Here is a 20,543-nt window from a genome sequence, read left to right as displayed (position 1 = left end):
TGCAATTCCCTAGAAACATATGACATTGAGCACATTTTCATATGCTTATTTGATATTTGTATCTCTTCTTCAGAGACGTGTTTATGCAGATTTTTCACTTAGTTTTTAATTGGGTTGTTTGTTTCATTTTCGTTGAGCTTTATTGTATATGTTGAATATAAATCCTTTCTCGTATACATGTTTTTCAAATATTTTCTCCTGGTCTGTGGCTTATGTACTCATTTTCCAGAAGTGTCTTTCGGAGGGCAGAAATTTTTAATAAAATCCACATTATCCAACCTTTTTTATTTATGGATCACGTTTATTTTTCCTGATACAACACAATTTTATTATCCTTAGAAACACCATTTATACATGTGCTCATGCATAGTGATTTCCATATATCACACACTGGTGAATAGATTCTTTCTATAAACTAACACTGCAGTAATTCACATACACATTTAACATTTCTTTTTTTTTCTTTAAAGATGTTATTTATTTATTTGACAGACAGAGATCACAAGTAGGCAGAGAGCCAGGCAGAGAGAGAGGAGGTAGCAGGCTCCCCGTGGAGCAGAGAGCCCGATGCGGGGCTCGATCCCAGGACCCTGGGATCATGACCTGAGCCAAAGGCAGAGGCTTAAACCACTGAGCCACCCGGGCACCCCTTGCATTTAACATTATTAAAAACATCTTTTATACATATGTTTTTTCCAGGTTATTGAATACACCAATTGTGTTGAACCCCATTATCCACTGCAATAACACTTTGTTTTCATATAGACAGCCTCTATTCCTAGAAACATCTTTTATTTGTGTGCCTTTGAAGATGTGGGGAACCCAGTCATTCCTGGAATGACACTTTAATTATTCACATACAAAATCACCATTCTTAGAAATACCTTTTGTACATATAATTTGTTAAAGTATACTCAACACTGTTGTATGAACATATTCTCAACTGAAATATCAATTTACTTTTTTTGTACAAAAAAATTTATACAAAAAACTAGCATTTATAAACATCTTTTATTTGTGTGATTACTTAGTGTGTTGGATGGAACAATGTATGGTAAATAGAACCTTTCACTAAAATGTTGGCTTATATTTCTGATGGTGTATCTAAAAGCTCATTACCAAAACCAAGGTCACTAAGCTTTTCTTCTAAGAACTTTTAAATATATGACATCATCCTCATTTACATAAGACACTTAAAATATGTAGAATAATAGTCCCCTTCTAAGTCTTCAGTGTAAAGAGATGCTATTGGAAAGAATATATTCTGTGGCACCGATGTATGAAATCAGAATCAAATGTGAAAAGGGTACTAATGATATTTTTGTCACTATTAACAATAAAACCTATTGTTTCCTTAGCATGATATGGAAATGATTGTCTAATCACAAAACCAATTTTGGCATCTAAAAATATTAACTATAGCTGAAAACAGGACAAATAAAATTAAAATTGAAGAGGAAGACCAGAGACAATTTCTGCAAAAAGAAACACCAGTTGTTTAAGAAACCAATAGTGTAGTGGGGATAAGAGGACCAATTCAGGGGTGTTATTTGGATGGAAGACATGCATGTGGGTCAAGTGTCTCATATGCTGTACGTACACACAGAAGAATGCCACACAGTCTGGGGAGGACTGGGAGTTGATTTTTAATGATTGTAATGTAGGTGGTTTATTCAAGTTTGAACCATAAGATTTAGAGTTAATCTCTCTCTCTGTCTCTCTGTGTCATGCTATCTCTTCAAAGATGAGCTATTTCTGATATTTCATTTTTATGAATGGAGCTTTTATTAAATAAGTATAGGAGGGGCGCCTGGGTGGCTCAGTGGGTTAAAGCCTCTGCCTTCGGCTCAGGTCGTGATCCCAGGGTCCTGGGATCAAGTCCCACATCGGGCTCCGTTCTCAGCAGGGAGCCTGCTTCCCTTCCTCTCTCTCTGCCTGCCTCTGCCTACTTGTGATCTCTGTCAAAAAAAAAAAAGTATAGGAATCAGCCATTTTTACCAGACTGCTTTATTTATAGTAAACATGCTGGAATATATAAATCAAATTCGTGTCAGAATTACTTGGATTCTGTATGGAATGTGTGGACATGGGGAAACGTGCAATTAGATCTTTTGGTATGTTTGCTTTGCTAGGTTGTTTAAAGAAGTTGATACCTTGTGGTTGTGAACATTACAGAAAGACTGTAAATATCTAGTACAGTGCCTCATTTATGGAAAGCACCCAGTAAACAGCAGCTACTATTATCTAAAAAATAGGTAGGAGAAATAGGTCTGTGCGTGGCTCAGTGGATTAAGCATGCGACTTTGGCTCAGGTCATGATCTCATGATTTTGAGATGCCGGGATCCAGCCCCGTGTTGGGCTCCAGGCTCAGCAGGAGTCTGCTTCGCCCCTCTGCCTACCGCTCCCTCTACTCATGCTCTCTTTCTCTCTCTCAAATAAATAAATAAATAAAATCTTTTTTTTTTTTTAAAGTATTGCTATCAAGTTTTTAGAACTATGAAGGGAACAGGAAGTAGGTAGACGAGCGAAAGATTATCAAGCAGTTTTGAGCCCTGACAGTGATGTCAGTGACTGAAGAAACCAAGAGTATTTGGAAGGGAGACTTGCTCCTGATTAATGGAGGACTGAGAAAACAACATGACATAAAAGTGGCGGGTTTTATTGTGGAGTTTTGGATGTGAGAATAATTAGTTACTTTTCTTCAGAATAGTAGATTTTATGCAGTGCCCTGAACCCTCCCCCCTTCATAAGTCCCAACAGACTGTTTAATGTGTAAAGTCACAGTATTTGGTGGAGAGAAAATAATAAGCCATGTAGAAAAGTTCTGATTTGCTATGAAAAATAGATGTGACATAACTTGACTCTATCCTCAATCAAAGAAAAGAAGGCAAATCTAACAGAACATATTACAATTTGCCTTTTCAATATATAAGAATGTTTAGTCACAACTGTTAGGCAGTTCTACTCAATGACATAATGCTTCAGGGCAAACAAGGGAAACATGAGCATTGTGAATGCTTTGAGTAGACACTGTGACATGTTTTGAGACTACCATGGTTGATTTCATTACAATTATTATTAGATTGTTTAGTATGATAAATATTTTAAAGCTTTCAATTATGTCATCCAAAATTTAAGTTTTTGAAGGCAAACAGAAGGACGTCCGCAAGTTGACCCTTATTTTCTGAGGTATCTTGGTGATAGAAGGGCTTTCATATTTTTGTTTTGTCTTTTTTTTGTTTTAGTGAAGTACTTTGCAACAATTAAGCTATAGGCATATGCTATTTATTTCTTCTTTATTTCTTCATTTAAAAAAAACACAAAGACAAATTATCTGCTGATCACAGAAAATGTTTGAAAATCACTAGTCTAAAGAAACTGTAGAAGCATACAACAAGACATTGAAATATTGACTAGAATTGGCCAAGGAAAGATTTAGTCATTTGTTGTCTAGTAGGAAGTAAGTTTTCAGTTTTACCTTGTATGTTTATCTGTGTGTACCTGTGTATGTTTGTGTTGAATCTATTGTGACTTTTGGAGTTCAATTACGGAAATAAAACTTGACTCACTGTTGGGATATATCATAATAGACTTTTATTTCAACAGTTGGATAATTATAATTTTTCAAAAGTGGCATGTTTTTCAGTTAAATTTATTATGTGATAGACCAGGGTGGGGTGATGTGATATAAATGTCACAGATCCATCAATTTCAACTAAAATATTAACAAAAAGGAACAAAACATGGTATTAGAGGCTCTCAATCAGTCTAATTGATTGAGTACATAATAAAGACAAAAGTGAAGGTGACTACAATAATTATTTGATAAATAGAATTGCCACTGACTTAATTGAATTTTTATGATGCTATTAGTGATAAGAATTAGATAATAAATTCATAGCATGCTTTAATTGAATGACCACACAAAAAAGGAAGAAAATAGAAATTTAAAGAGATGATTAAGAATTAGAATAATTCGCTAAAATTACTAGAGCTATCAAATTTCAATAGATGCTGAAGAAAAGGTTTAGTGGGAAAAAAACATGAAAACAGTAACATGAAGAAACAAAGATGTTTCTAAATGCATGAATCAACTGGAAAATTAGAATCATAGAATCAGTGTGATCAATTCAGTTAAAATATAGAAAATTCTGTTTTAAAATCATGAAACATTGACTTAGAAATATCTGACACTGTCAGAAATCTGTCATTATTTTATGTGAATGTACCATATTACATGAGAAGTCAAATCCTATAATAATAAAATTTATGAGATCTGATTCAATATAACCACCCTTCCCCAAAAAAAGAAAAAAAAAAGAAAAGAAAGAAAATTAAAAATGCTAATCTATTATATACTTCTTTTGGAACATAGAATTTGTCGACTCCATGGAAATAAGCATTCATGGATCTCATGTTTCCTTGGATTGTCCATTTCATGCTTAGTCTTTCTGCATATTGTATATATATAAAAGACTATAAATATATATAATAGTATATGAAAAAACATGTAATTGTAGCATATATTATGTATTTTATTATACTATATATCTATTATGTATGTATTATATTATTATACATGTATTTTTTTCCACTCTAAGTTGAGTAAACACAGTCAAATTTCATAGCATATTTGGACAACATATTGCTCTTCATCTGGTCTTTATTCAGAAGAATTTGCTGTAAGATATCTGTTTAATTATTATATCTTAAGTTTTTGATGGAGGAAAAGAAGTATTTTGACAATTATTTATTGAGGTATTTTTACTGAGGTAACAGATTATTTCAGAGGTCTACAGAAATAAGATCTCTTAAATGGAAGCTGAAAGCTAAAGCTGATTGTATTGGTAATTTTTCATGTTCTTTTCACTATTGATAATTTCACATTTATAATTTAAAAGACAACTGTGGAATTTTTGCATAGGAATATTTGCATGAACAATCTATCTTCACTGTTACAATGTTTAGCTGTTAGTAATTGAGGACAGATTTTGGAAACAAATTTTAATAATTAATAATAATAAATATAATTAAAGACTATAATATATCTAGTTTACTGTGTCTTTAACTTCTGGGTAAGAAATAATATACTTATCATCAATGGATAGCATTCACTGAGCACTCACTGTTTTTTTCTGCACTGGTCTCATTTAATCTTTGAAAAATCATTGTGAAAAAAAGAATTATTATTTCCAATTTAACTTTAACAGGGCCAGAATTTGAACCCACCTTGAATTATCTGACTCCAAAACCCAGAATGATAGTGCTCAGACCATGTCAGTCCATTCTGCCACCTCACTGTATGTCAGACAAGATCTTCCCAATCTTGTTTGATACATATAATTACAGACAGGATAGGAAAAGTTCTACATAGTAGATTAGAAAAGTTGAAAGACCAGGGTGCCTGGGTGGCTCAGTTGGTTAGGCAACCACTTTGTTACTTCTTTAGCTTGACAATGGGTATTATAACTGAGTATATCATATACGCATAGTATAAATACTGATTGACTTAAATTGCATTTTATCATTTGATATAAATCAAAGATTTTCGTTTTGAAGCCATGTCATAACTTAGCTTTAAAAATAAGATTAGGGGCGCCTGGGTGGCTCAGTGGGTTAAGCCGCTGCCTTCGGCTCAGGTCATGATCTCAGGGTCCTGGGATCGAGTCCCGCATCGGGCTCTCTGCTCAGCGGGGAGCCTGCTTCCCTCTCTCTCTCTGCCTGCCTCTCCATCTACTTGTGATGTCTGTCAAATAAATACATAAAATCTTTAAAATAAATAAATAAATAAATAAATAAATAATAAAAATAAGATTAGCATAGGTTTAACTAAAACTTTACACATGGGTAATACATTTTCATCAGATACATTTTCATTACCTAATCATATATTTTCTTAGTCTTTTTAGTTCAGCCATAGCGATGTTGACACATGTATCATATAGCTATAACTTAACACTCCTAGAATTATATGTCATGAATATTTACATCATTATTTATAATTATATTCATCAAATTAAGTTGTTTCATCTAATCAGAAAAGGGTTGTGTTATATTTATAAATGCACATATTGACAAACAATAAGATTTTTCACTGATTATTGCATATTTAATCTTTTTGAGGTATCACCTTATTTCTTTTAATAAAGATTTTTAATGTTTAACATGTGGTATTAACAATTTTGTAGTTTATTTTTCTTTCTTTAAGAATGACTTTTAAATGAGAGTAGAATGTTTTATTTTATAATTTTACTTCCATGTTAAAATGTGTTTCTTCTATTCCACCTAATTTTTTTTCTTTGATTTGCAAACTTGTATTGAGACATTTAGTCTCTGGTAGTAATACAAAGACTCATAAAAGTACGTTATGTTTAGAAAGCCTAGAAAAATGCTCTCTGTAATTTTTCAGAATTTTCAATGAATTGTCCATCTGTAGATATCTAGACTTCCTCCCCTGAGGGTTAATCCCCTGATCATATATTACATAGGCCTGTGTATTAATTATAATTTAAGATAGCAAGTGCCTAATGCCCCAATTTTAAGCTGAAGTTTATGTTGAATCAAAACACATAGGGAACATTTATATCACTTTATATTCCAAAACTTAAATGTTGTCCTTTTTATTTTTCACAAATGAAGAAATAGTAATATATTTTTAATCAACTGTTTCCTTAATTTTTGTGTTTTTAGAAAACTGTTTTCCTTTATAAGTTTATAAGTTGAATCTGAATCACACTGAATGGTGTGTTTAAATCTTGACTGTTACTTTTGTTTTTGCCTTTGAACTTAAAAAGGTGCTTATCTTCAAAAAAATTCTACAAATTTTTAACTTCCTATGTACTATCAAAAACTGGCAATATATTTAATATAATATTTATGGAGTAATGGCCCTCAAAACTTATTACATGATTTGAACTCAAAACTATATTTTATTTGAACATCTGACTTTTAGTAACTTAGGTTTTCATCTGGAGCCCTAGATATGCAATGGGTTTACCCTGGAATTACTTCCAGCCTTTGGAAGGTCACTCGTATACAAGTTATTGCTTCTCATAAATTGATCTAATCTTCTGAATAATGGCTGAACATGCTGATGATCAATATTTTATTGCTTCTACATCCTAAAACACACCATGAATTACAGTCAAAATCGTTATCGCCCAGCACCGCAGACATAACAATAACACACGTGTGATAGGACTCCTCAGCTTCTGGTACTGTTTGTGAAACAAGACTCTGCTTGAATGATTTTATTTCGGCACTATTACAACCCTCTTTAATTTATAGCCAAAAATGCCACTGGCAGTTATCACTCAGGTAGCCCTATATGCAAGGCCAGAGAAGTAACTCATTTTGGTCTTCCAAGGCAATAATCGGATCTGAATTTTCCTTTGATTCAAATTATTCTAAGGATGAATCTCTTTATTCTATTTTCAAAGGGCAGTGTGAATTAAGTAATTACTAGTGCAATTTCAGAATCCAAGGCATAAGCTGTTTCTAGTAATTAATATTAAGTAATATTATAAGCTAATATAAAATACAGCTGTTGATTCTGACTATAATTATTTTACTGTAGTCATATAATCATACTTCCCTAATCAGGAACAATGTGTGATGCAAATGCTATGCACATTTGCTTTCTTACTATCACATTTTTATGGGTTTTTAAAAAAATCATTTTCATATATGAATATACTTTTGTGAGATTTCTTCCATTGTTTTTCTTTAGTTTTATATGCAGACGCTCTGATCTCTCTTAGTCACCTTCTCTTGTCCATGCTTCGATCGGCAGTCAGTTTCAACATTTGCTTTTTGGAGGCGTGTTATGACAATCAATATTTGACAACATGAGTGCTTCTAGTAACCCACAGTTTGTTAGCATCGTGATTCGGGTCGAAAAATGGAAACTTTTTCTCTTGGGAAACTAAGTATGGACTTAAAAATAACTGCAATAGAGAATAGTTTTTATTATGATCCTAATCCTATTATCTGTAATTTTCAATCAGTTTCACTCCCACTGGTGTGTGTGCACACACACACACTTCAGTAATTCAGTTTCCTGGAGGTAATAGGGAATTGCTCATCTGTTTAAATACCGGATCTACTTAGGCGGTTAGGCTGTTCAGGTGTGTGCTTGCCATCATTTTTGCCTGCTTCCTTAGCTTTCAGCGTACCTCAGGGAAATCTGGTGAGCCAAAACTTCAGGAAGCATCTATCCCATAAAATCATTCAGGGGAGTGTGTTTGGTCCTATTAATATTTATTAGTTCTCTCATTGATTGCATTGACATATTTCCTTTTTAACTGACCTGGCTTATTAATGTGTTCAGCATGGGGCAAAATATTATACCTATAAACATTGAAACATGTACATTTAAATGACTTAAGTGTTTATACAGCAACTGTGAATTCACTGTGGATAATTAAGAAGATAATTTTAAATAGAGGAAAAAATATGACTGAAGATGATCGTGTAGATTGAATTATTACCCTATGAGAATTTTAATGGTTTAATCACTTTGTCAGCATAAATATTAAAAGCGATTAATATTGCTTTTGGTATTTTCTAGCTTGAGTTTCAACCTTTCTCAATTTATGTTGTCCCTAGTTTTAATAAAAATGCTTTTGGCTCAGCATTAGTTTCATTCCTTTGAGGAAATGTACCTTAAATAAATTGTCAGCAAAGGAAATCAATATGTTTAAAGGTTTGGGGGGCTTTGGTTGAACAAATAGTCCAAGCAAATTAAACTGTGTGATTAAAATTCATGACCAAAAGTTTGCCCAACTGACCCAACATGCATTTCTTCTTTCAAAATAATGGGGTGTGTGTGTATGTGCGTGTGTGTGTGTGTATGTGTGCGCGCATCTAGGGAAGTGTTGAGGGTGTACCCTCTTTACTGAGGAAGGAAAGAGTTTGAATCAGCAAACACAAACCTACTGAGTACAAATTTAAAATGTGGTACTACATTCTTCTGAAAGAGTTTATAGGTAAGCATGTAGTCCATCTGTCTTCCCTTCATGTGTTATATTGTCCACAGAGCTGAGTTAAATATATTACCTAAAATAAAAGTGTAACAAAAATATAAGTACATTGTGAACTCCTTTTCTGAGATGTAGCTGGATTTTCTGTTTTTAAAACTTAGAGTATAAAATAATGGTAATGTAATATATTAATAACAATTTTACTTAAAAAATAATTTCCTATTTGGGACTATTTAGATTTTATTTTGCACTGTGACATAGAAAGAAATTTCCACCAAAAAGGATTTAGGCTTTTGGGCAGAAGGTGATTCTGCTAAAATTTTAGAAACTATGGTTGTTTGTTTGTTTTCCTCCCAGAACAAAAGGCAGGCAGGCATAAACATATAAAATTTTGCATATAATTTTAGGAAGATGAGAGATGCCCTAAAGTTGATTCATGAACCCCATATTGATGAGAGACAGAAAACAAGAGTCAAGATTAGAAAAAATTATTCAGTCAGTCTGCTTTTCTTTTTCCATGTAGAAAATAGAAGGGAAAAAACTTTATGGATTAGTCAAGGCTGAAATTGAAGTTCAGGCATCAACAATCACCAAATTCAACTTTTTCAGCTTCTAATTTTTGAATACTTGAACATGGAGAGAGATGATTCGGTCATGGTCCATTAAGACATTCAAATCAATTTTCCTTTTGCCCCTTCCTAAGTGTACTATCTAGTTGGCCTCTACTTTGGTGATTGACAACCAGTGTTTCCCAGAAAAGGATTTATATTTGCATTGATTTTTAATGCATAAATTATTTACAAATTGTATTATTTAACTATAATTTTGCTAGTTTCCTTTTTGAAACAGTAACAAAAATATCTAAGTTTATCTGTCTGCTTTCCAAAGTGCGTGTATAGAGATGGTATTGTTGTGGGATTTTTGATGCTTCACAACAAGCAATGAGCCTATGTTCGCTGCACCAGACTTTATTTACCAAAGACTACTATATTTGTATTCGTTGTGACAGAAGTCATAGACCACTTAATTCTTAAAATATATTTAAACAGAGTGGTATGGATAAAAAACATAATATTCAAGGAAGAAATATTTGGTCAATTTCTTAATTTGAAAATCCTGAATGGAATATATTGGGGGGAAGTATAACAAGTGTCTTTACCCCAGTTCCTCAAGAAGTTAAAATGAGGGGTATGGGTGGCTCAGTGGGTTAAGTCTATGCCTTTGGCTCAGGTCATGATCTCAGGGTCCTGGGATCAAGCCCACATTGGGCTCTCTGCTCAGCAGGGAGCCTGCTTCCCGCCTCCCCTGCCTGTTTCTCTGCCTTCTTGTGATCTCTGTCTGTCAAATGAATAAACAAAATATTTTTTTAAAAAAAGAAGCTATAATAATTCATGGACTTACTGAAAAGAATTTAAATCAAGGCAGGACAAAATAATCATTGTAGTTGGTCAATACATTTTAAAATGGCAAAAATGCCACTTTATCATCATTTATCATATCATTCAATGATGCTTGTGTTTGCAGGAAATATCATATAGACACAGTTAATTTCCTTTCAATATTCAGATCTTACAAATTAGTGATAAGAAAATATATGAGTGACAGTATTGGCTGGAATATTTTGGGTAGTAGGAAAAGTTAATAAGATATGTGTGTATTGGCCAGGTATGAATAGACACAAAACAATATATTTCAGTTTCCACTGAGTCATTTTAGAGGGCCCTAGTAAGTTGTGCATATCACTGTTTTCTTTTCTTTTTAAAAAATTATTTTTTATTGTTATGTTAGTCACCATAGAGTACGTCATTAGTTTTTGATGTAATGTTCCCAAGATTCATTGTTTACATATTAACACCCAGTGCTCCATGCAATACATGCCCTCCTTAATCCCCACTACCAGGCAAGCCCATCTCCTCACCCACTGCCCCTCTAAAACCTTCAGTTTGTTTCTGGGAGTCCACAGTTTCTCATGGTTCGTCAACCCCTCTGAGACCACCCCCCCTTTATTTTTCCTTCCCTTCTCCTAATGTCCTCCATGCTATTCCTTATGTTCTACAAGTAAGTGAAACAATGTGATAATTGACTTTATGTGCTTGACTTACTTCAGCATAATCTCCTCCAGTCCCATCCATGTGGACGTAAAAGTTGGGTATTCATCCTTTCTGATGGCTGAGTAATATTCCATTGTATATATGAACCACATCTTCTTTACCCATACATCTGTTAAAGCACATCTTGGCTCTTTCCACAGTTTGGTGGTTGTGGACATTGCTGCTATGAACATTGGGGTGCATATGGCCCTTCTTTTCACTACATCTGCACTACCCAGATGTAGTGCAATTGCCAGGTCATAGGGTAGCTCTGTTTTTAATTTCTTAAGGAATCTCCATACTGTTTTCCAAAGTGGCTGCCCCATCTTGCATTCCCACCAACAGTATAAGAGGGTTCCTCTTTATCCATATCTTTTCCAACATTTGTTGTTTCTTGCCCTGTTAATTTTTGCTATTCCAACTGGGGTAAGGTGGTATCTTAGGTGGTATCTTAAGGTGGTATCTTAAGGTGGTTTTGATTTGAATTTCCCTGATGATTAATGATGACAAACACTTTTGCATGTGTCTGTTAGCCATTTGTATGTCTTCTTTGGAGAAGTGTCTGCTCACATCTGCTGCTCATTTTTTGACTTGATTATTTGTTTTTTGGGTGTTGAGTTTGAAAAGTTCTTTATAGATCTTGGATATCAGCTCTTTGTAGTGTTGTTTGTGAACATCTTCTCCCATTCCATGGGATGCCTCTTTGTTTTGTTGACTGTTTTCCTTAACTGTGCAGAAGCTTTTGATCTTGTTGAACTCCCAAAAGTTTGTTTCACTTTTGTTTCCTTTGCCTTTGGAGACATGTCTTGAAAGAAGTTGCTGTGGTCCATGTCAAAGAGGTTACTGCCTATTTTGCCTCCAGGATTTTGATGGATTCCTGCCTCATGTTGAGGTCTTTCATCCATTATCTTTGTGTATGGTGTAAGAGAATGGTTGAGTTTCATTCTTCTGTATATAGTTGTCCAATTTTCCCAGCACCATTTATTGAAGAGACTGTCTTTTTTCCGTTAGATATTTTTTCCTGCTTTGTCAAAGATCATTTGACCATAGAGTTGAGGGTCCATATCAGGGCTCTCTATTATGTTCCACTGGTCTGTTTGTCTATGTTATTTTCTTTTTTTAAACACACCTGAATGAGTTTGTATCATTGTCTTTTAAAATCTTCATGATAAAACAGCTGGGTCCTAAATATAACTGCAATATCCTCTTCTTGGTTTTGTGCCATCTAAATATTTGTTTATGTCAAGATTAAATGGTTCCTCTTTTGATGATGGTGTTTTATAGTAGAGACTTTGCAGAGCATTGCCAATCTGTTTAAATGAAACAGTTTTTGTTGTATTATTACTTCTATTAAATCCATATATGACAACTGTATTTACTAGGTTAGTTTTATTAGTAAAATGGATAAAGACAAACTTAGAAACTAATATAAATTATAATTTCTTCTGCTTTCCTCTTTATTTGTTAAAAATGTTTTTCCAAACGTAGAGTTGTTAAGGTTTACTATGAGATATGTTGTATTTTGTACTTCATCAGACTTAAGTCAGAGTGGATAACATTATGATCTAAGTTGAATGAACTAACCTCATTAAGTTATGTATTTTTATTATGGCCCTCTAAAATGCAGATGGTATTCTATTAACTAATTAATCCAATTAAGTTTTTTTCTATTTGATGCCATCTTCATAATTAAAGTTCACATTTATCTATAAGCATTAGTTTTGATGACTATTCATATAAAAATAAATGCTATGAAGCTTAAATAAGTTTATATACGCTTGATTATTCTTTTTAGCAACTTGAATTCAAATTTGTGTGCTAACAATTTACTTTACTTATTCACCATTACTAAAAGTTCATTCAAACACTTGGAGAAAATTTGTAAACATATGAATAGTATCCCATAGGCTTTACTTGCAACTGGGCACATTTTCGAGACATTCTTTTTCTATATCCAAAGCTAATATCACTTGATAAATTTCTCTTTTTTTAAAGATTTTATTTATTTATTTGACAGACAGAGATCACAAGTAGGCAGAGAGGCAGGCAGAGAGAGAGGAGGAAGCAGGCTCCCTGCTGAGCAGAGAGCCCGATGCGGGGTTCTATTCCAGGACCCTGGGATCATGACCCAAGCTGAAGGCAGAGGCTTAACCCACTGAGCCACCCATGCAACCTGATAAATTTCTCTAATTGGAAAGTTTAAACAAAAGAAATTTTCAGATAGCTTACTAGTTTGTCAGTGTCATCAAAATCTACAACAGCATACTTTTCATGAATTAGCTTTCTTCTACAAAGCAGCACATTTCTTTCCAAAAAAAGATGTAGAACTTTCCTGCAAAGGCACCTTCATGTGCGTCCTCTAAAAGCATGTATTATCAATTCACAGAATTATAACAGAAAATATTTTGATGGAATCTTTGCCACTTTGCAGTTAAATTGGCCACCATTAAATATATAGAAGATCACCTTGGTGATAAATTGATGTTTGACTTCAGCCTTCCATACTGCATTACATACTTTCCTTTGACTGAAAATTTCTGACCAACAGAAATTTATGGTGGAAATGACCTCTCAATTTTATTTATGAAACCAGTAGCAGAACACAGCAGTAGATCACAGAATGACATATGATTACTGTTTCCTGAAATAGGTACAGGATCATACTGTGCAGTGAACCAGGCTGCGTACTGAAAGTCCGTATGCTCTGGGTTGCATCATGGAAAGCCTATACGGTTTGGTAGTAAATGGAAATTTGGCAAAACCATTTTGCCATGAAAGCCTCAGAGTTCTACTAGAAGTATTCTTTCATACATGAATAAATATGAGAAAAAATATAGCATTTTCAATTTACTTTATCCTTTTCAACCTAAAAGTTCTAATTACATATTACAACAATATTCCATTTAACCAAGTGTGTTTCCTAGAGAATTGTAGTCTTTGCAAACTCTTCTCTACCATTCATTATTTTTTCTATTTCACCATCTATGTATAGATTGACATACTACTATATAGTTTTGATTTTGAAATTCAATATTAACTTCCTAAGATCTCTATTACAGAATAAATTTACAGAATTTATTCTATAAATTTTAAAATATTACATCAAAATAAACTTAATTTCACTTGTTATGCATTTTGTAACTAAAATCTTAATATTCCAACTACCATATATAGCAAGAAAGAATAACAGAGTTTACTAAATCAATTTAAGTTCTAGTTTTTCACAAAAAAAAAATTAAATGAAAGCTTACCTCCCATGTTTTACTGTGATGTGAGAAGGTTTTACCTAAAATGGTATAAATTCAGCTGCCTGATCTACCATGGAGTATATGAAATTTAAGTGATTTTATAAGATGAACAAAATGATTTCACATTCTGCAATAAATCTTTTCATTTTCATCAACAAGCTTGAAACTGTAAACAATTTTCTTCTTATTGGGTATTTTAACAGATTATTACTGATGGCTACTGCTATTTTTCTCCACTGTTCGTTAATTTGCATTATATTTGGAGCCTATGCCAAACATAGCTTTTTTTTTTTTTTTTTTGGATTGAAGATACTAAAAAACCATGTGGCATGGGCACACTTATCACCAAAATGACCCTTCAATGCCAGAAGAATAAATGACTAGTAACAAAGATATAAGCAGTAAACACTGAAGACAAAGCAGAGCAATAGACCTGAATAAATGGACTTGCTCTTTGGAGGTTTTTCTCATCACATCACACTACTTACAGTTGAGGTTTGCCCATTTGCACTAGAAAGCACCATCTATTCATGTACAGAATTTTTAGGGTGCTAACTTTATTTTACTTATTTTATACTTTTCCAGATCAGGTTTCTGTACTGCAAGTAGAGGGAAGTTACAGTAGAACAAAACAAGTGATACCAAAAAGGAAAAGAATATAAAATGCCCAGTCACAGTGTTTTTCCTCACAGAGGAGCACACTCGGGCAACGTCACCAAAGTTCCCGCCAGCCAGATAGGTACTCCCGGAGGGAAGTGTCAGAAACCCCAGACACCACATTCTGATGAAATAAATTGGATACTGGGAATGTAATCTCGAATACTTTTATAACCTTGTTATTTTTAAACTGAACTTCTTCAGATATGTCAAAGTCTTTTCATTTTGTCACCAAACGGCTTCATATATTTGTATAAAAGCAAGCCATTTGGGGAACATGAGGAGAGCCAAATCCACTGGAGGCTTTATTATTTGTTTGGTCTCCTTTTAGAAATGAAGGCTTGTGTGAGTATGAAAACTTTGGTGAAAATCTGGAGGTGTTTATCACATTTTCTGAAAAAAGAGTGAGACATACTTGGGGCCGTTAACCATTTTAGTAATACTATGTACATTACACTATATAAAGGCTGTGCATTGAACCCTATGCTCAATGTTGTTGTTTTGATTGAATAACTTGGTTCCTCTTATTCTTGTTTAAACTGAACATTGTTTGAGTATATGCATCTCTGAACTCAGGGAAACATCCTGTCTATTCTTAACTTTGCTGTCTTGGACATTTTTCAACTTAAACTTCACTTGAGCATCAGGATAGAGACTGTTATAATATTCTTTGCTGAATGATTTTTAAATGACATATAGAAAGAAATAATAGTGACTATTATTTGTGTTTTCTGCTATATTCTTTCTTTCTTTTTTTTACTTTTTCTTTTTGTGCATGTGTGTGCATATATGTGCATATGGGGAATGTTTGCCGTATTCAAGATGGGAATGATTTTAGGAAAAACCGAGTGGCCAAAGTAGGTTTCACGTGTGGTTAAGTGGTATCTTGTGACAATAGTGCATGACACAGTTCATAGACGATATTCAGATAGAATATCTTGGCCTCTGACCTTCGCTGTTGAACCTCCTGACAAGAGACAGCCATATATCAAGGGATAAAGATTAATTGCTGAGTTTATCTATGGAGGCCACATGTACAAAGCTTTAGATTGGGAACTTAAGAAGTAAAGCCAGTTGTCACCTAGGGGTTATTAATTCTAATCATCTAGAAATGACATTTGTCCTCAGGAGATCAAGAAGTCTAAGATGATAAGAATCGTCCTAGTGCTCTCTCTCTCGTCTACTCCTTCCCTCTCACCTCGGGCATTTTATGTCTACTAGACAAGAAGAATTCTTCTAAACACAGCCATTTGTATTATGTGTTCTCATTGCCATCTTCCTCTAGCGACTGTGGAACATAATGGTTCTCTCTCTATGCTCTGCATCCACAGTGACATTCGTTTGCTTTATTCTTTCATCATTTTTTATTTGGAATTTGCAACAACCCACCACCTGTCTTGTTTAACATCAACTTATTTTCCAGTGATGTCATGGGTAGTGTTCTAAAGCTATAAATCTAACAAAGTGACTTCCCCTTTAAAAATACCTAATGGCTTCCCAGAACCTTCATGATAAAATTCACAATCCGTAGCATGGCGTCCAATTTCCTTTATGATCATATCCATGTTTAAATCTACGCCCTCACCCACACTTTCCTTTAATCCAAGTTCCAGCCACACTACATTAAGGAAAGCCCTCAACTCCCATTTTATGGTTCCTACTGCTAGGCTTCCCCTCTGCTACCACTATGCCCAGAAAACCTTGCCCTTGCCTCCAGTGTTAGAGGACTCAGCTCAGACACCTTCCAACCTTATCCCTCCTTTAGGAGGCCCACACTGCTAAGTACTTCCCTTTAATACTTTGAAATTGGTTTATCTGCTCTCAACCTGCTTTCCTTTCTTTTTTCCATTGAGAGATAATTGACATATAACAACGTGTAAGTTTATGGTATAAAAATGTTGATGTGATACATTTATCTATTGAAATAGATATCTATTGAAATAAATATTGAAATTTATCTATCTATCTATCTATTGAATTACTACCCTAGCATTAGCCAACATCTCCATCATATCACCAATTACCTTTTTTTGTGTGTGGCTGGAACATTTCAGAATTAGTCTCTTAGCAACTTTGAAGTATATGATACAGTACTGTTAGCTGCAATCATGTTCAAAACTTCTTGGGAGCAAGGGTCATGTTTTACTTCCTATAAGATAGTATTTTAGTGGAAAGGCTCAGGAGAAATTAAGAGTCCAAGTCAAGAAATGGATGGGGAGAACATAGTTTCCTTTCCTGGTGAAGAAATCTTACAAACTCTGGCAAGAGGACTAGAGCCACAGGGTAAAGTCTAACAGTCACCTCCCACCTCCAAAAAAAATCAGATTGACTAGATGAAAAATCCTGCTTTATCACAAAAGGGCTGGCATTAGTCAAATATCAATTGGGGGAGAAAAAACAGGGAAAAAATAATTGCTAATAAATGTTGAAAGAATCTGGAAACCCAAAGCAGAGACAGGGAATGTATATATAGTTCATAGTAATTGTTAAGAATTGTTTCTTGCCTGGCAACTTAGATCATAGGCTAATATTTGTCGGTTTAAGTCCAGGTGATAACAAACGATTTGTCTTTTCTTTGTAATTTTTCACTTCATAAAAGACACATGAGAGACACAAGAGTCATGTGATATTCTTTGCTGTATTTCTTGCTGTTGATAAGAAACTGTGATTTTACAATTCTATGCCCTAATTCATGGTGTGAAGATGGTGTGACCTTCTCTACTCAGAATGGCTGACTCACTGCCACAAAAATGGTGTATGTGTGGCAACAACTCGGAGTCCTGGATTCCTTCCCTACTGCTGTGGAAAGCCCCTATTAATCACCTGAATAACAAGATAAAAGCTATGTGTTTCTATCTAAAAAGACTAGCAGCATTTTATTTAACATTAGGTTAAAAAAAAGTGTGTTCTTATGTGTCTCAGAGTACATTAATACTGGTGTACATTTTTAGCTTATTGAATTATTAATGTGAGACTTCATGTCAGTAAAAAAAAATTGTTTAAACATACAGTGGCCAAGCTGCTCTACTGGGAGCTATGTTTATAGTGAAGATATAGCTCCTGCCCCTTTTGATTTTCACAAGAAATCTGGAATAGAATGAACAAGGGTTTCTACCTCCAAATTATAGATCACAGAACCGTGGTACAGCACGAATTAACCTCAGTCTTCTGGAACTTAGGCCAAGAGCTTTCCACTTCATATTGCCTCTGCCTTATAGTGATTTTTCACAGAAGAAAGAATATTAAAATTCTTTGGAATGCTTATATTTATAACACATAGTATGATCAACAGGTATATTAATGATCTATAATGGTTTCAAGTTCCTGTGTGTGTCAAACAAATGTTTCCCTCAATGGGGAAAAAGGATTTGTAAAGATTTATTACTTTGTTATACTAATATACTGCTGTGTTTTTTCCTTCAGCACCTCCTATGTTAATGTAATCACACTTTATTTTAAAATTACGTTGAAGTAACTATATCATAGAGTTTTAACTTAACTCAAGACAATATTTGTAATATTTATAATTTGTAATAGAAAAACATGGTTATATAACTTTAAGCAATACTAATTTTACACACCCAGTCTAGTTCAGATCTTAACATCCAACTTTATCCCCAAGGACCAGTTTACTTAGCGCTAACACTAGAATATATTAGCTACAATCCATGAAAACATTTCATAATTTTGACAGTTTTTTCTATTCATGCTCATTATTACATTCTAACTAAATAACAATGCATCAAACATTGATTGGATGCTTGAATGCACCACTCAAAGTCTGTTAATCTTTATAGATTCAAAGCATGAGCCCTATGGACTACTTATCAAAGATGAGATTTAACAGACCTGTGTATCTTTCTCTCATTTGTCATGCTGTCACTGGCTTGAGGGATCTGGAAACCAGTTTCTTATAGGAAGAAAAAAACTATGGTGTCTTTCCAAACCTAATAGGAAAATATAGACAGTGATGCACAAAAACAAAATCCTTTTTAATTATGTAGCTTAAGATTTTATAGTCCTTAATTCGTATCTGAGCAAGAAAGCCAAAGATGAAGTTAATGAAGACTACAATGGTTATGCATTTTTAAAATCTACCTGATTTTCTCTTTGTACACGCAAACAAATGGGTTAGGCATTAGGCCAAACATTAGTTGGAAAGATCGTCAAAGAGTTTAGTAATTGGAAACATAAAGATACTCCTTGAAAATTTAGTTGCTTAATTTATCTTCTGACATTAAGGGCTTATTTTTTTTTATTTTAGAATTTTAAAAATCCTATTGAAGTTAGTGGTTTTTTGTTAATTAAAACTTTTTTTTTTAAATTAGAGTTGAAGCTAAAATTCCTTGACCAAAATTTTTGCTATCACACAGATATAACAGGTGTAAAGACAGGCTGAAACTCTTCTGAGTTTTAAATTACTTTGTATAGAATAAATTAGTTTGAATTTAATTATGGGAAACTTACTCATTCTCTAAAAATGCATAAGAAGTAGTATATCATTGGAACTGTTTGAGTTAAAAGCCATAGACAGTGAGGTAGCTGGGTGGCTCAGTCTGTTAAGCATCCCAACTCTTGATTTCTGGCTCAGGTCATGATCTCAGGGTTGAGAGATCGAACCCCACATTAGGATCTTGCTTAAGTTTTTCTCTCCCCTCCCTCCCATTCTTGTGTGCTCTCTTTCTCTCTCTCTCTGTCTTTCAAATAATAATAATAATAATAATAATAAAGACAACAACAAAAAAACCCTTGAAAATAAAATCATTGACAGTGAGCAAAGAATTGTAGGATGGGGAAAATGACAAAATTCTTGTATTAAAAAGATTAATTTTCTCTATAAGACAGAGATAAGTAAAATTTACAGAGGTGTGAAAGTGAGATAAATAATATCCTCTTTAAAAATAAAAATTATAGGGGCTCCTGGATGGTTCAGTTGGTTAACTGTCTGACTTCAGCTCAGGTCATGGTTTCAGGGTCCTGGGATAGAGTCTGCTTTGGGCTTCCTACTAAGCCGGGAGTCTGCTTGTCCCTCTTCCTCTCCCTCTGCCTCTCCCCACACTGTGCTCTCTCTCTCTCTCAAATAAATAAATAAAATTTAAAAAAAAAAATTTTTAATTAACATTAAAAGTGTGTTGAGTATAGTTGTGGAAGAAAGTGTTGCTAAATGTTATGTGTATGGAACAAAGTGAGAAGTTGATTGTTAATTTAGTGGAATTTCAAATACATTTTATAAATTTTACTCATTAGAATGTGAATAATCTGGGGCACCTGGGTGGCTCAGTGGGTTAAAGCCTTTGCCTTCAGCTCAGGTCATGATCCCAGGGTCCTGGGATTGAGCCCCACGTCGGACTCTCTGGTCAGTGGGGAGCCTGCTTCCTCCTGTCTCTATCTGCCTGATTCTCTGCCTACTTGTGATCTCTGTCTGTCAAGTAAATAAATAAAATCTTAAAAAAAAAATAGAATGTGAATAATCTGATATAAATGCTATCAACAGAAGTGGGAAGGAACTTTCCATTTTGTGATAGGAATAATAGTGTTCTACTAATTTTTACATAATATATAGGTA

The 20,543-nt window shown here is 33.9% G+C and overlaps 1 protein-coding gene across 5 annotated transcripts in view; it reads left to right on the top strand.

The window, feature by feature from the left end:
• Nucleotides 1-20,543, top strand: part of ROBO1 (roundabout guidance receptor 1) — a 1,191,004-nt gene that overhangs the window by 183,320 nt on the left and 987,141 nt on the right. The gene's annotated exons all lie outside the window — the stretch shown is intronic.

The sequence above is a fragment of the Neovison vison genome, chromosome 6 (genome assembly GCF_020171115.1).
Source record: "Neovison vison isolate M4711 chromosome 6, ASM_NN_V1, whole genome shotgun sequence".
Classification (NCBI taxonomy): Eukaryota; Metazoa; Chordata; class Mammalia; order Carnivora; family Mustelidae; genus Neogale; species Neogale vison.
The sequence above is the reverse complement of the archived record's forward strand: the minus strand, read 5'-3'. Positions and strand labels throughout refer to the sequence as shown.